We start from the raw sequence: 13689 nt of genomic DNA on the forward strand, positions 1-13689 counted from the left end.
GGGCCCGTTCCATCCACTATGGTGTACGCCGTCTGTGTGGGAACGGCGCATGCGCTGCTCCCACACAGTACAATTTGAAATACGCGCCATCCGGCGCCATTTTCCTGTGGACCGGAAGTCGCGGCCGGACAGTAAGATTACTACTTCCGGTCGCGGCTTCCGGACTTGTGCACATGGAGCAGCGGCAGCAGATGGAGCGGACGGTCCGGAGGGAGCGGCGGCGACTGGAGCAGGTAGGTGATTTCTATGTATGTTCGTGTTTGTGTGTGTTTACTACTGTATGTTAACCTTCTACACTGTGTGTTAGCTCTAAAAATGGCGACACACAGTGTAGGAGGTTAGACCGTTCAAACCCCTCGTTTCTCCTGGCACTAGCCAGGATAAAGGAGGGGGGGATTCTGAGAGCTCACTAGAGCGAGTGAGTTTTCCCAAATTTTGCAGCATAACGCAATGTGGTTGCTTTACCACATGCAATGCTGCAATTTTGGGAATTGCTCCATCTAGTGACCAGTGCTGGGAAATATTATAAATTAGAATCTAATTTATAATATTTCCTGACTCGTGAAAAAAATAAAAAAAATTTGAACAATGTTTAATCACCTACACACTAATTGTTTAACTAAAAAAAACAAAACATTTTTTGCTGGCAACACATTCCCTTTAAATGTATTTGCTTATAAGACAGGCAGTTATACCACACAAAATTGTTGCTAATTAACATCCCCCATATGTCTACTTTATATTTGCATCGTTTTTTGAACATCCTTTTATTTTTCTAGGACGTTACAAGGCTTAGAACTTTAGCAGAAATTTCCCACATTTTCAAGAAAATGTCAAAAAGCAATTTTTACAGGGACCAGTTCAGTTGTGAAGTGGCTTTTAGGGCTTCAATAAGTCACCCCATTTTAAAAACGTCACCCCTCAAAGTATTCAAAACAACATTTAGAAAGTTTCTTAACCCTTTAGACGTTTCACAGGAATTAAAGCAAAGTAGAGGTGGAATTTACAAATAATTATTTTTGCAGAAATTCATTTTTTTGTAAATTTTTTTTTTTTTGTAACAGAAGGTTTTACCAGAGAAACGCAACTCAATATTTATTGCCCAGATTCTGAAGTTTTTAGAAATATCCCACATGTGGTCCTAGTGCGGTAATGGACTAAAGCACCGGCCTCCGAAGCAAAGGAGCATCTAGAGGATTTTGGGGCCTCCTTTTTATTAGGATATATTTTGGCTTTTGCAGCACAGATTTTGCTGGATTGGCTTCTAGGCAACATGATGTCGCTTTTGCAAAGCCCCTAAGGCAGCAGTACAGTGGAAACTACCCAAAAGTGACTCCATTTATGAAACTACACCACATGAAGAATTCATCTAGGGTGTAGTAAGCATTTTGACCCCACAGATGTTTCATAGAATTTATTAGAATTGGGCAGTGAAAATAAAAACAATCTTTTTTTTCTTCAATAAGACGCATCTTTAGCTCAAAATTATTTTCTCAACAAATAGAGGAAAAAAGGAACCCCAACATTTGTAAAACAATTTTTCCCCCGAGTACGGCAATACCCCATATGTGTTCATAAACGGCTGTTTGGGCACATGGCGGGACTCAGAAGGGAAGGAGCGCCGTTTGGCTTTTGGAGTAGAGATTTTGCTGGATTGGTTTCCGGGCGCTATGTCGCATTTGCAAAGCCCCTGTGGGACCAAAACAGTGGAAACCCCGCAGAAGTGACCCCATTTTGGACACTACACCCCTCAAGGTATTCACCTAGGGGTATAGTGAGAATGTTAACCCCACAGGTGTTTTGCAGAAATTAGCGTGCACTCGATGTTGCAGAGTGAAAATGGGATTTTTTTCCATAGATTTGCCAATATGTGGTGCCCGGCTTGTGCCACCATAACAAGACAGCCCTCTAATTATTATGCTGTGCTTCCCGATTTTCGAATCACCCTAAATGTGACTCTAATCTTTTGCCTGGACAGTCGACAAGGCTCAGGAGTGAGAGAGTACAATGCGAAATTGAGGCCTAATTTGGTGATTTACAAACTATTGGTTCACAATTGCAGAGCCTCTGATGTGAAATAATAAAAGAAACCCCCCAGAAGTGAGTCCATTTTGGAAACGGCACCCCTCAAGGCATTTATTAAGGGGTGTAGTGAGCATTTTCACCCCACAGGTCTTTTCCATAAATGATTGTGCTGCAGATGGCGCAAAGTAAAAATTTAAATTTTTCCCGATTTGCCAATTCAGTGGCAAATATGCGGTGCGCAGCTTATGCCACTGGAGACACACACCCCAAAAACTGTTAAAAGGGTTCTCCCGGGTATGGCGAAGCCATATATGTGGATGTTCACATCTGGCATTTCAGTTTATAATGTGGGGGCACATGTAAGCCGGGCAGAGTGCATCAGGGGCATAGTCAGGTGGTATAATAATGGGGTAAGATAATCCATAGATGTGTGTTACGCTGTGATGAATCCTTTCTGCACAGGCCGGTGTCACTTTGATAAATGTCCTTACTTACCCCCCTTTTGGTCCAGACTCCGCACCTTTGCAGTTTGGGGAATTTTGCTGGGACGTGTCCTGGTATAATCCGGGCGCCCTCGCTTCCAGCAGATATGTTTGGGCCCTCCCCTTCCTGGTATAATACGGGCACCCTCGCTTCCAGCAGATATGTTTGGGTCTTCCCCTTCCTGGTATAATACGGGCGCCCTCACTTCCAGAAGATATGTTTGGGCCCTCCCCTTCCTGGTATAATATGGGCGCCCTCACTTCCAGAAGATATGCTTGGACACTCCTCTTCCTGGTATAATCCGGGCACCCTCGCTTCCAGCAGATATAATTGGGTCCTCCCCTTCCTGGTATAATACGGGCACCCTCACTTATAGCAGATATGATTGGGTCCTCCCCTTCCTGGTATAATACGAGCACCCCCACTTCCAGCAGATATGTTTGGGCCCTCCCCTTCCTGGTATAATACGTGCACCCCCACTTCCAGCAGATATGTTTGGGCCCTCCCCTTCCTGGTATAATATGGGCGCCCTCGCTTCCAGCAGATATGTTTGGGCCATCCCCTTCCTGGTATAATACGGGCGCCCTCGCTTCCAGCAGATATGTTTGGGCCCTCCCCTTCCTGGTATAATACGGGCAGCCTCGCTTCCAGCAGATATGTTTGGGCCCTCCCCTTCCTGGTATAATACGGGTGCCGTCGCTTCCAGCAGATATGTTTGGGCCCTCCCCTTCCTGGTATAATATGGGCGCCCTCGCTTCCAGCAGATATGTTTGGGCCATCCCCTTCCTGGTATAATACGGGCGCCCTCGCTTCCAGCAGATATGTTTGGGTCCTCCCCTTCCTGGTATAATACGGGTGCCGTCGCTTCCAGCAGATATAATTGGGACCTCCCCTTCCAGGTATAATACTGGTGCCCTCGCTTCCAGCAGATATGTTTGGGTCCTCCCCTTCCTGGTATAATACGTGCACCCCCACTTCCAGCAGATATGTTTGGGCCCTCCCCTTCCTGGTATAATATGGGCGCCCTCGCTTCCAGCAGATATGTTTGGGCCATCCCCTTCCTGGTATAATACGGGCGCCCTCGCTTCCAGCAGATATGTTTGGGCCCTCCCCTTCCTGGTATAATACGGGCAGCCTCGCTTCCAGCAGATATGTTTGGGCCCTCCCCTTCCTGGTATAATACGGGTGCCGTCGCTTCCAGCAGATATGTTTGGGCCCTCCCCTTCCTAGTACAATACAGGCACCCTCGCTTCTCGCAGATATGTTTGGGCCTCCCCGTCCTGGTATAATACGGGCGCCCTCCCTTCCAGCAGATATGTTTGGGCCCTCCCCTTCCTGGTATAATACGGGCGCTCTCGCTTCCAGCAGATATGCTTGGGCCCTCCTCTTCCTGGTATAATCCGGGCGCCCTCGCTTCCAGCGAATATAATTGGGTCCTCCCCTTCCAGGTATAATACTGGCGCCCTCGCTTCCAGCAGATATGTTTGGGTCCTCCCCTTCCTGGTATAATACGGGCGCCGTCGCTTCCAGCAGATATAATTGGGACCTCCCCTTCCAGGTATAATACTGGTGCCCTCGCTTCCAGCAGATATGTTTGGGTCCTCCCCTTCCTGGTATAATACGTGCACCCCCACTTCCAGCAGATATGTTTGGGCCCTCCCCTTCCTGGTATAATATGGGCGCCCTCGCTTCCAGCAGATATGTTTGGGCCCTCCCCTTCCTGGTATAATACGGGCAGCCTCGCTTCCAGCAGATATGTTTGGGCCCTCCCCTTCCTGGTATAATACGGGTGCCGTCGCTTCCAGCAGATATGTTTGGGCCCTCCCCTTCCTAGTACAATACAGGCACCCTCGCTTCTGGCAGATATGTTTGGGCCCTCCCCTTCCTGGTATAATACGGGCGCCCTCGCTTCCAGCAGATATAATTGGGTCCTCCCCTTCCAGGTATAATACTGGCGCCCTCGCTTCCAGCAGATATGTTTGGGTCCTCCCCTTCCTGGTATAATACGGGCGCCGTCGCTTCCAGCAGATATAATTGGGACCTCCCCTTCCAGGTATAATACTGGCGCCCTCGCTTCCAGCAGATATGTTTGGGCCCTCCCCTTCCTGGTATAATACGGGCGCCGTCGCTTCCAGCAGATATAATTGGGCCCTCCCCTTCCTGGTATAATACGGGCGCCCTCGCTTCCAGCAGATATGTTTGGGTCCTCCCCTTATTAGTATAATACAGGCACCCTCGCTTCTGGCAGATATGTTTGGACCTCCCCTTCCTGGTATAATACGGGCGCCCTCCCTTCCAGCAGATATGTTTGGGCCCTCCCCTTCCTGGTATAATATGGGCGCCCTCGCTTCCAGCAGATGTTTGGGTCCTCCCCTTCCTGGTATAATACGGGCACCCTCGCTTCCAGCAGATGTTTGGGCCCTCCTCTGCCTGGTATAATCCGGGCACCCTCGCTTCCAGCAGATGTTTGGGCCCTCCTCTGCCTGGTATAATCCGGGCACCCTCGCTTTCAGCAGATATGTTTGGGTCCTTTCCTTCCTGGTATAATCCGGACGCCCTCGCTTCCAGCAGATGTTTGGGCCCTCCCCTTCCTGGTCCCCAATTTTAGGGCCTTTATAAATCACTTCTTGAAAGAGAAACGTTCCCCTCAGGCCGCCACAACTGGATATTTTTCTTTGCTGACTTATTGGAGCTTTAACTAATTTTATTTTTTGATAGACGTAGTGGTATGAGGCTGTTTTTTTGCGTGACGCACTGTAGTTATTATTGATACCATTTTGGGGTACATGCAACATTTTGATCACTTTTTATCCTATTTTTGGGAGACCAGGTGACCACAAAACAGCAATTCTGGCATAGTTTTTTTTACGCCATTCACCGTGCATCATAAATTACATGATAACTTTATTCTGCGGGTCAGTACGATTCCGGCAATACCCAATTTTTAGCACTCTTTTAAAATTTTGCACAATAACCTTTCTTTTGTAAAAAGAATGTCGTTTTTCGGTTGCCAAGTTGTGAGAGCCATAAATTTTACATTTTTTCGTCTGAGGGCTTGTGTTTCGCGAGACAAGCTATAATTTTTATAGGTACATGCAACTTTTTGATCACTTTTTATTCCAATATTTGTAGGGCAAAGTGACCAAAAAAATTGAAATTCTGGTATAGTTTTTTAAGTTTTCTTTTTTTTTTCTACACCGTTCACCACGTGGAATAAATACCACAATATTTTTATAGTTCAGGTCATTATGGTCGCGGCGATACCAAATACGTATGGTTTATTTATTTTTTTTCAATAATAAAAGGACTTGATAAGGGAAAAGGGCGATTGTGTTTTATTTTGTTACTTGAACCTTTTATTATATGTTTTAAAACTTTTCTTTAGTCCCACTAGGGGACTTGAAGGTCCAACGGTCAGTTGTTTGTTTTTTTTCTAATACATTGACAGATCTAATAGGTAGTGCAATCATTCACTGACAGCAAGCCAATTAAGCTTCGCCTCCCGACCAGGCCTAATCAGCTTCCGTAATGGCAGAGCAGGAGGCAAATGCTAGGTCTCCTGTTGCCATAGCAGCAGTCGCCAGCCCTGATTGCATGGCAGGGCTGGCGATCTGCTAGCAACCTCTAAGATGCAGCAATCGCTGCATCTAAGGGGTTAATTTCAGGAATCAGAGCTAGCTCCAGTTCCTGCTGTTACAGGTGGATGTCCGCTATAACATACAGCTGACATCCACCGCTAATGACGCCGGATCAGCTCCTGAGCCGGCGCCATCTTGCAGTCGGCTACGGAAGCCTTTCAGGCTCTGCTGCCAGGCGGGTCACGGAAGGCTTCCATGCTAGGCAGACCGGGAGGCCAGTATTAGGCCTCCGGTTGCCGTTGCAGCCACCAGAACCCCGGCAATTTCATTGCTGGGGGTTCCGATGAGCTGCAAACTGCTTAAAAGCAGCGATCGTGTTTGAATGCTGCATTTAAGGGGTTAATGGCGGGGATGTAAGCTAATTTCGGTCCCGGCCATTACAGCCGGATGTCCGCTGTAAGATCACGCTGACATCCGGCAATGGTGGCACCGACTCAGCTATTGAGCCGGCGTCCACCATTTGTGAGATGGATACAGCAAAATGAAGGAAACGCTGGCTTTCCATGACGTTTCCATACGACAAATGTCAGGAAGAAAGCCTTGAAGGAGCGAAATCTGATGGACTCTTGCATGGGCTCACACGGTGGCTTTGTTAGAGCCGACGCCACTATTGAAAGGTCCCAGGAAGGAGAGGACACCTGAGAGATTGGGATAAGGTTTCTTAAAGCCTTGAAGATCTTCACCAACTGTTGGTGGGAGAAACTATTTTGCAATTGGGCATTGATTGCCGTGAACTGCACCTTATGGGTATTTATCTTCAACCCTTTATTGAAGCCTCCTGAAGAAATTGTAGGATTCAGAGAGACTGTTTGCTGAATTCTTAGAGCACCAGGAGGGTGAACAGGGACCAGACTCTATTATATACTTTGACTGTTGAGGGGCGTCTGGCTGACTGCAAAGCCCAATTTAAGAAGGGAGTCCCGCCTTGCGATCCATGGGGGTCTTTCAACAGGGCTGATTCATCGGATGGAAAAACAGCTTTCTCTGCCAATTTAACCATCAGCAAATCCACCTTTGATACATTCTCCCAATCTTTGGACCCAGATCTATTCCGCCTGTTAAAGTTTTTGAACCGAGAGCCCAAATTCAGACTTCCTGTCAGGCTTATCCCAATCCAGTTTCATCCATTCCGTCAGAACAGGATGGTTGGGAAAATTTTTCCCCTTGGAAAATCGGAAAATAGAACAGTCTGTCCTTTTTAGGCTTGTGCTCAACCTCTTTCCCCGTCTCCAATGTATCCTTCACCGCTCTGAGGAGATCATGGAGCTTATCCTTACTCAGGCTAGAACGTTCTTCAGGGTCATCAGAATCTGGGGTGTCAGAGACCACCACTTATTCCGAACCTCCTCCTGAGGAATCCTCCTAGTATTGGAGGAGGTGGAGAGGGAGGGCGCCTGGCCCTCTTAGCATGGGGTCATGATTTTACATCCTCAAAAACTAGATAACTCTTTGAACCATTGCATAAATCCCCTAGAATTCTCCCTGGGAGGGGAGGCGACTGCGGTGGAGCACGAGATACACAGATCTGACACAATGTCATCAGGCAGAGGCATTCCCTGCAAAGCCTGCGCCTGTATTTGTGGGTCCTTTTCCTGCCTTCTCTTCTGGCAGACATCTAGAGGAAATTAGAAAGAACCGCATGGTAGGAAATGTGCAAAGCCATCAGCATCAAGACACATCAGGACCCATCAAGGTAAACAGCCGTACTGACCTTAGCAAGCAGGGCTGTCCAGAGGCAGGAGCGCGCAATCTCTCAAACGAGACGTCGGCGCGTCACATCCGGGGGCGGGGCTAAGCTGACATCACTTCCGCCCCCCATCCATGCCTCTAACGCCAAGCAGCACTTCTGGGTACCCGGAGAATGCAGGCGATCGGTCCGGCAATTCACCTCGGACCTAGACGAACGGGGGAAGCTCCAACAGGGAATCCTCCTCCCCTACTACCGTTACCTGGATGAGGTAAGGTGCCCCGTCTCCGTGTAACACGGAAATGTCCGCCATCTTGGTACACCTTCGCGGCTGAGGGAAAGAGTTGCAGCCCTGTATACAGCCCAGAATAAGATTGATTACTTACCGGTAATCGGTTTTTCAAGAACCTATGACAGCACCCCTGGAGAGACGTCCCATCCGCTGGACAGGAAACCTGAGGATATAAAAATGGACACACCTCTCCACGCACCCAGTCTTTAGGAAGAACTCAGGATGAGAAGTAGTTTAGTTTATACGTTTTTTTTTTTGTGAAATTCCCTCACACCTTTATATATACAATATTTACAGAAATGCTTACATTTAAGGGTAGCGATCCAGCTTGAGGATCATTTGCTAGAGCCATGGGAGGGTAACAGCGGGTGCTGTCATAGGTTCTTGAAAAACCGATTACCGGTAAGTAATCAATCTTTTACCCTTTCACCTATGACAGCACCCCTGGAGATGTAAAATAGAAACCAATATTTTTAGGGTGGGACCACAGCTTGTAGTACCTTCCTACCGAAGGCCAAGTCAGAGGCTGTATGTAGTTGTAATCTGTAGTGTTTAAAGAAGGTGTGAGGAGAACTCCGTGTGGCCGCCTTACATATTTGATCTAGGGATGCGTCTGCTCTCTCTGCCCATGAAGTGGACACGGCCCTGGTGGAGTGAGCTCCGAAAAACTCTGGGGGCTTGAGCTTCTGATTTATGTAGGCTAGCCGTATGGCCTGCTTGATCCACCTTGCTATGGTAGCTTTGCTGGCTGCTGAACCCTTGTTGTGACCCTGAAACTGGACAAACACGTTTTCTGAGGATCTCAGATCTTGGGTAATCTTGAGGTACTGGACTAGACATCTTCTTACCTCTAAGCAGTTAAACTGTCGTTCCCTCTGATTTTTTGGGGAATCACAAAAAGAGGGAAGGACAATGTCTTGGTCTAAGTGAAAGGGGGAGACCACTTTAGGAAGGAATTCTGGCAGGGTTTTTAGGATGACTATCGTCTAGCAGTAGGGTATGTGGAGGGAAGGCAGAGAGGGCCTGGATCTCGCTCACTCTACGGGCTGATGTAATGGCTAACAAAAATGTCATTTTGAGTGTCAGCATTTTCAAGGAGATCGAGTCTATGGGTTCAAAGGGGGGTTTTATCAAAGCCTGGAGGACGAGGTTTAAGTCCCAGGGAGGAACTGGGGACCTTATCTGGGGTTTGAGTTTGCAGGCGGCCGCTAGAAATCTCTTGATCCAGGGGTGTTCTGTGAATTTAAAATTGAAAAAGGAACTTAAAGCAGAAATCTGAACCTTTAACGTGCTAGGCCTAAGGTTTTTATTTAATCCTGCCTGGAGGAAATCCAATATTAAGGGAATATCTGGTTTGGTTAAAGGATTAATATCCCTGCCTGCAAAATTCAAGAATGCCTTCCAGGTCCTCAGATATATTTTTGAGGTACTCGGTTTCCTACTGGCTAGTAGGGTGGAAATGACAGAATCTGAGAATCCTCTCTGCCTAAGGATTATCCTTTCAGTTTCCAGGCTGTCAGATGGAGCTTCTGAATGTCGGGGTGTAATACTGGGCCCTGATATAGAAGGTCTGACATGTTTGGGAGAACCCATGGTTGGTGTGACGACATTTTTCTTAGCTACGTGAACCATGGTCTCTTTGGTCAGAAGGGGGCGATCAGTATCACACTGGCCCTGTCTTCTCTGACCTTTTTTATTACTCTTGGGAGGAGGTTCGGGGGGGGGGGAGGCGTATCCTCTCTCGACTCCAACACTGGGAGAGTGCATCTATTGCTGTTGGGTGGTCTAAAGGGTTTAGGGAGAAGAATCTCGGTTTTTCTGTTTTCCTTGGACGCAAATAGGTCTATTGATGGGGTTCCCCATCTGAGGATGATTTCCTGAAATACTGTTTAGTTCAGGCACCATTCTGATTGGTGAAGCCTTTCTCGGCTTAGGAAGTCTGCCACCTGGTTGTCCTTTCCCTTCAGATGAACGGCTGATAGAGTCAATAGGTGGCATTCTGCCGGAGAAAAGATCTGTGAGGATAAGTCCATCAGCGAGGCCGATCTCGTACCCCCCTGTGGTCGTGTTGTCTGAATATATTTTCAAGTGCTGACCTGAGACTGCATATATGGATCTCTTCAAGGCCTGAAGAACTGCTGCCAGTTCCCTGAAGTTGGAGGATCTCGGAGTGGTCTGCTGATCCCACTGACCCTGAAGAAGAAAGGAGTCGTAATGGAATTCTTTGTAGGTCAAATAAAGGTTTAACTTTTTTAGGTTTATAATGACCCTGTGTTTGCCTCCTGGTTTGTTCACAAGGAAGAGAGGGGAATAAAAGCCCTGACCTGTCTCTATGCTTGGAACTTGGATTAGGACTCTTTTTTTTTTTTTTTTACGAGTGACAGATCTTCTATTTCTAGGATCTTTTGTTGGTCCGGGCTCCCTAGGGCCCTTGTGGGAAAAAAAATCTGTCTGGGGGAAGAGATCTGAACTCTAGTACGTACCGGGTTTTCATAATTCCTGGAATCCAAGGATTCGCTGATATCTTTTGCCAATCCTTGAAAAATAGGGAAAGCCGACCCCCCCACTGTAGGTCCTGTGGCATCATTGTTGGTCCCTATTTTTAGGGTCCTTCTGGGGCCTGAAGAGAAAGGACTTATTCTTCCTAGTAAATCTTGAAGGTCTAAAGTCCTGTCCCCTAGGGTTAGGTCTTTTGTTATTAGGCCATTTGGGATGAAAGGAATCTATTGATGGCCTTGTTTGCGCAGGGAACCCCTTCTTACTATCTGAAGCTTTTTCCAGAAGGTCATCAAGTGGGGGCCCAAAAAGGTAATCTCCTGAGCAGGGAATAGCACACAGCTTCCCTTTGGATCCGGTGTCCCCTTTCCAGGTTTTTAGCCAGATAGCTCGTCTAGCAGAATTTGACAGGGCCGCTGATCTGGCAGAAAGGCGTACAGCATCTACTGAGGCGTCTGCCCAAAAAATCTGCGGCTTTGGAAAGTGTTGGAAGGGAGGCTAGGATCTGATCCCGAGGGGTCTTGTCTTTTAAATGTAAATCAAATTGTGCGAGCCAGATTCTCAGGGATCTAGCCGCACAAGTGGCTGCAATGCCTGGTTTAAAAGCCCCCATAGAGGTATTTTTAAGATAGAAGTCGGCCTTCCTATCCATATGGTCAGACAAGGAGCCTAGATCTTCAAAGGGAAGGGAGTGTTTCCTTGAAATCTTGGCTACTGGAGCGTCAAGCCTGGGGATGTTGTCCCAGTCCTTGCATGCCTCGTCCTCAAAAGGATACTTTTTGAGAAATTTGGTAAATACTTGTTTTCCGATCAGGATTTTTCCATTCTTTTTTTAATGAGGTTAGATATGTTTCTATGGATAGGAAAGGTTCTATTCTTCTTAGGTCCTAGGCCTTGAAACATTATGTCCTGTACGGACCGAGGTTCTTTAGGATCATCTATATTCATAGTCGCCCTAACCGTCTTTAGGAGTAGGTCTATGTCCTCAGTTGGGAACAGATTCCTTTCTCCCTCATCCTCACCCGAGGAATCAAAGGAGCTGTACTCCGCTTCTTCACCTAGTTGAGGATCCTCTTCAGCTGAGGAATCAGAATCCATCCGGCTAGAAGAGGCAGACGGTGGATCTCTTTTCCTTTTAAGGGACTTTAGTGAGTTCCTAACTTCAGCCCTTACAATATCCTTGATACTTGTGGCTAAGTTTGTAGACTCTTCTGAGATGATGTTGTCTAAACATTTCTGACAGAGTCTTTTGTTATAGGAAGATGCGAGTTTCTTTTTATATATCGCACATTCCTTGTTATGGGCCTTATCCTGTTATTTCCTAGGACAATCCCTGGCCTAAACATATGTACAAGAGAAAGGGAACAGTATTAGGTAAGGAAGAGGGTTTTTTATCTTACCCCATATTCCTGGCATCCTCAAGTACCGGACTGGAGGACTTGGCATCCGAGCGGTCAGTGCGTCCTGGAGTTTCCATAATGGAGGAAGACTTGAGACCGAAGCTCCTGCTGTTTCTGGCCTAAATAGGCCATGGACTGGCTGGGAGGCCCTCGGCTCCGGACGCTGGAGCACCTCCTCCCCACGTGGGTCACCGGAACACCGCCCCCTGGAGTGTTGGACGCATCACCGCCCGGAAGTGACGCGTCGCGGCCACCGGAAGTGCCAGTGAGCGCCAGAAAGCCGCCAACGCTGGGCATGGTCCGGCAGAGCCGAACGGGACCCCGGGAATCCGCTCCCTGCCAGAGGAAGGCCCACAGTGTGGGCCCTAAACCACCTCCTTTTGCTGCAGGCGAGGTGATGGAGCGGGAGAGGAGGGAGGCGATGGAGCGGGAGAGGAGGGAGGCGATGGAGCGGGAGAGGAGGGAGGCGATGGAGCGGGAGAGGAGGGAGGCGATGGAGCGGGAGAGGAGGGAGGCGATGGAGCGGGAGAGGAGGGAGGCCCTGTACCAGACAAGGTTGCTCCCTCCAAAAGGAGACTTATACCTTCCAGAGCACCCCTAGTGGAATAAGGTGAGACCTTGCTAGGGGGTCTGCAACCTCTGGAGAAGTGCTTTTCCTCAGGACAATCCTTCCATCCGGAGGACAGGAAACCTGACTGGGTGCGTGGAGAGGTGTGTCCATTTTTATATCCTCAGGTTTCCTGTCCAGCGGATGGGACGTCTCTCCAGGGGTGCTGTCATAGGTGAAAGGGTAAAAATCTTTTCCTCAGTAGTAGGATAGGGAACTGTCTCCGAACTGATCCCAGAGAGAAAGAAAAAAATACGCTGGGGCCCGGTTACCGGTACATACTTAGGCCTTATTCACATGGACGTGTCCGTTTTACGTGCGCAAAAGCTCCGTGTGGCATCAGCATATGGTGCAGCCGGCATCATGATGACACTCTGGTTTTAGGTTTAAAAATAGAAAAGCACCTCATGTTTTTGTTTTCATTCATTTATTTTACCACTGTAGCGCGAATCACATGCGTCACCCGGAAGTGCTTCTGTGCGCGATTTGCACGCACCCATTGACTTCAAAAGTTGTGCGTGCAGCGAGAAACACAGGCACGTATAGGACATGTCATGCTTTACGCAGCGCACATACGCTGAGTGAAATTCACGGACAGTCTGAACAGCCCCATTCACTAACATAGGTCCGTGCGACGCGCGTAGCGGGGACGTATAACACGTTTGTGTGAATAAGGCCTTATAGGGGGAAGTCCTTAATTGTTTAATGCTTATTGCTAATTAACCGGTCTCTGCTTGATTGTACCTAGCGGACTAAAGCCCATATGTGTTGTGCTGCCAAGGACGATCAGGAATTTCTTTTTTGGATGATCTATTTCTTATATGGCAAAAAAAAAAAAAAATTCAAACCCCCTGCCCTTCGTTACAATAAATATTTTCCCATCAATGTAAATGATTGCCACATTTCTATGACTTTTGTAGGCCGATAGCGGGAAACTTCAAATCCTGGACAAGCCCCATTGCCAGCCATGCAGGAAGAGACCTTCACAATCTAAGGTTGGAAATGCCAAATAAAGCAAAGATTCTAGGAATATAATACAAAATATGGTGTGTTGGGGGGAG

The sequence above is a fragment of the Rhinoderma darwinii genome, unplaced genomic scaffold (assembly GCF_050947455.1).
Source record: "Rhinoderma darwinii isolate aRhiDar2 unplaced genomic scaffold, aRhiDar2.hap1 Scaffold_979, whole genome shotgun sequence".
NCBI classification, from domain to species: domain Eukaryota; kingdom Metazoa; phylum Chordata; class Amphibia; order Anura; family Rhinodermatidae; genus Rhinoderma; species Rhinoderma darwinii.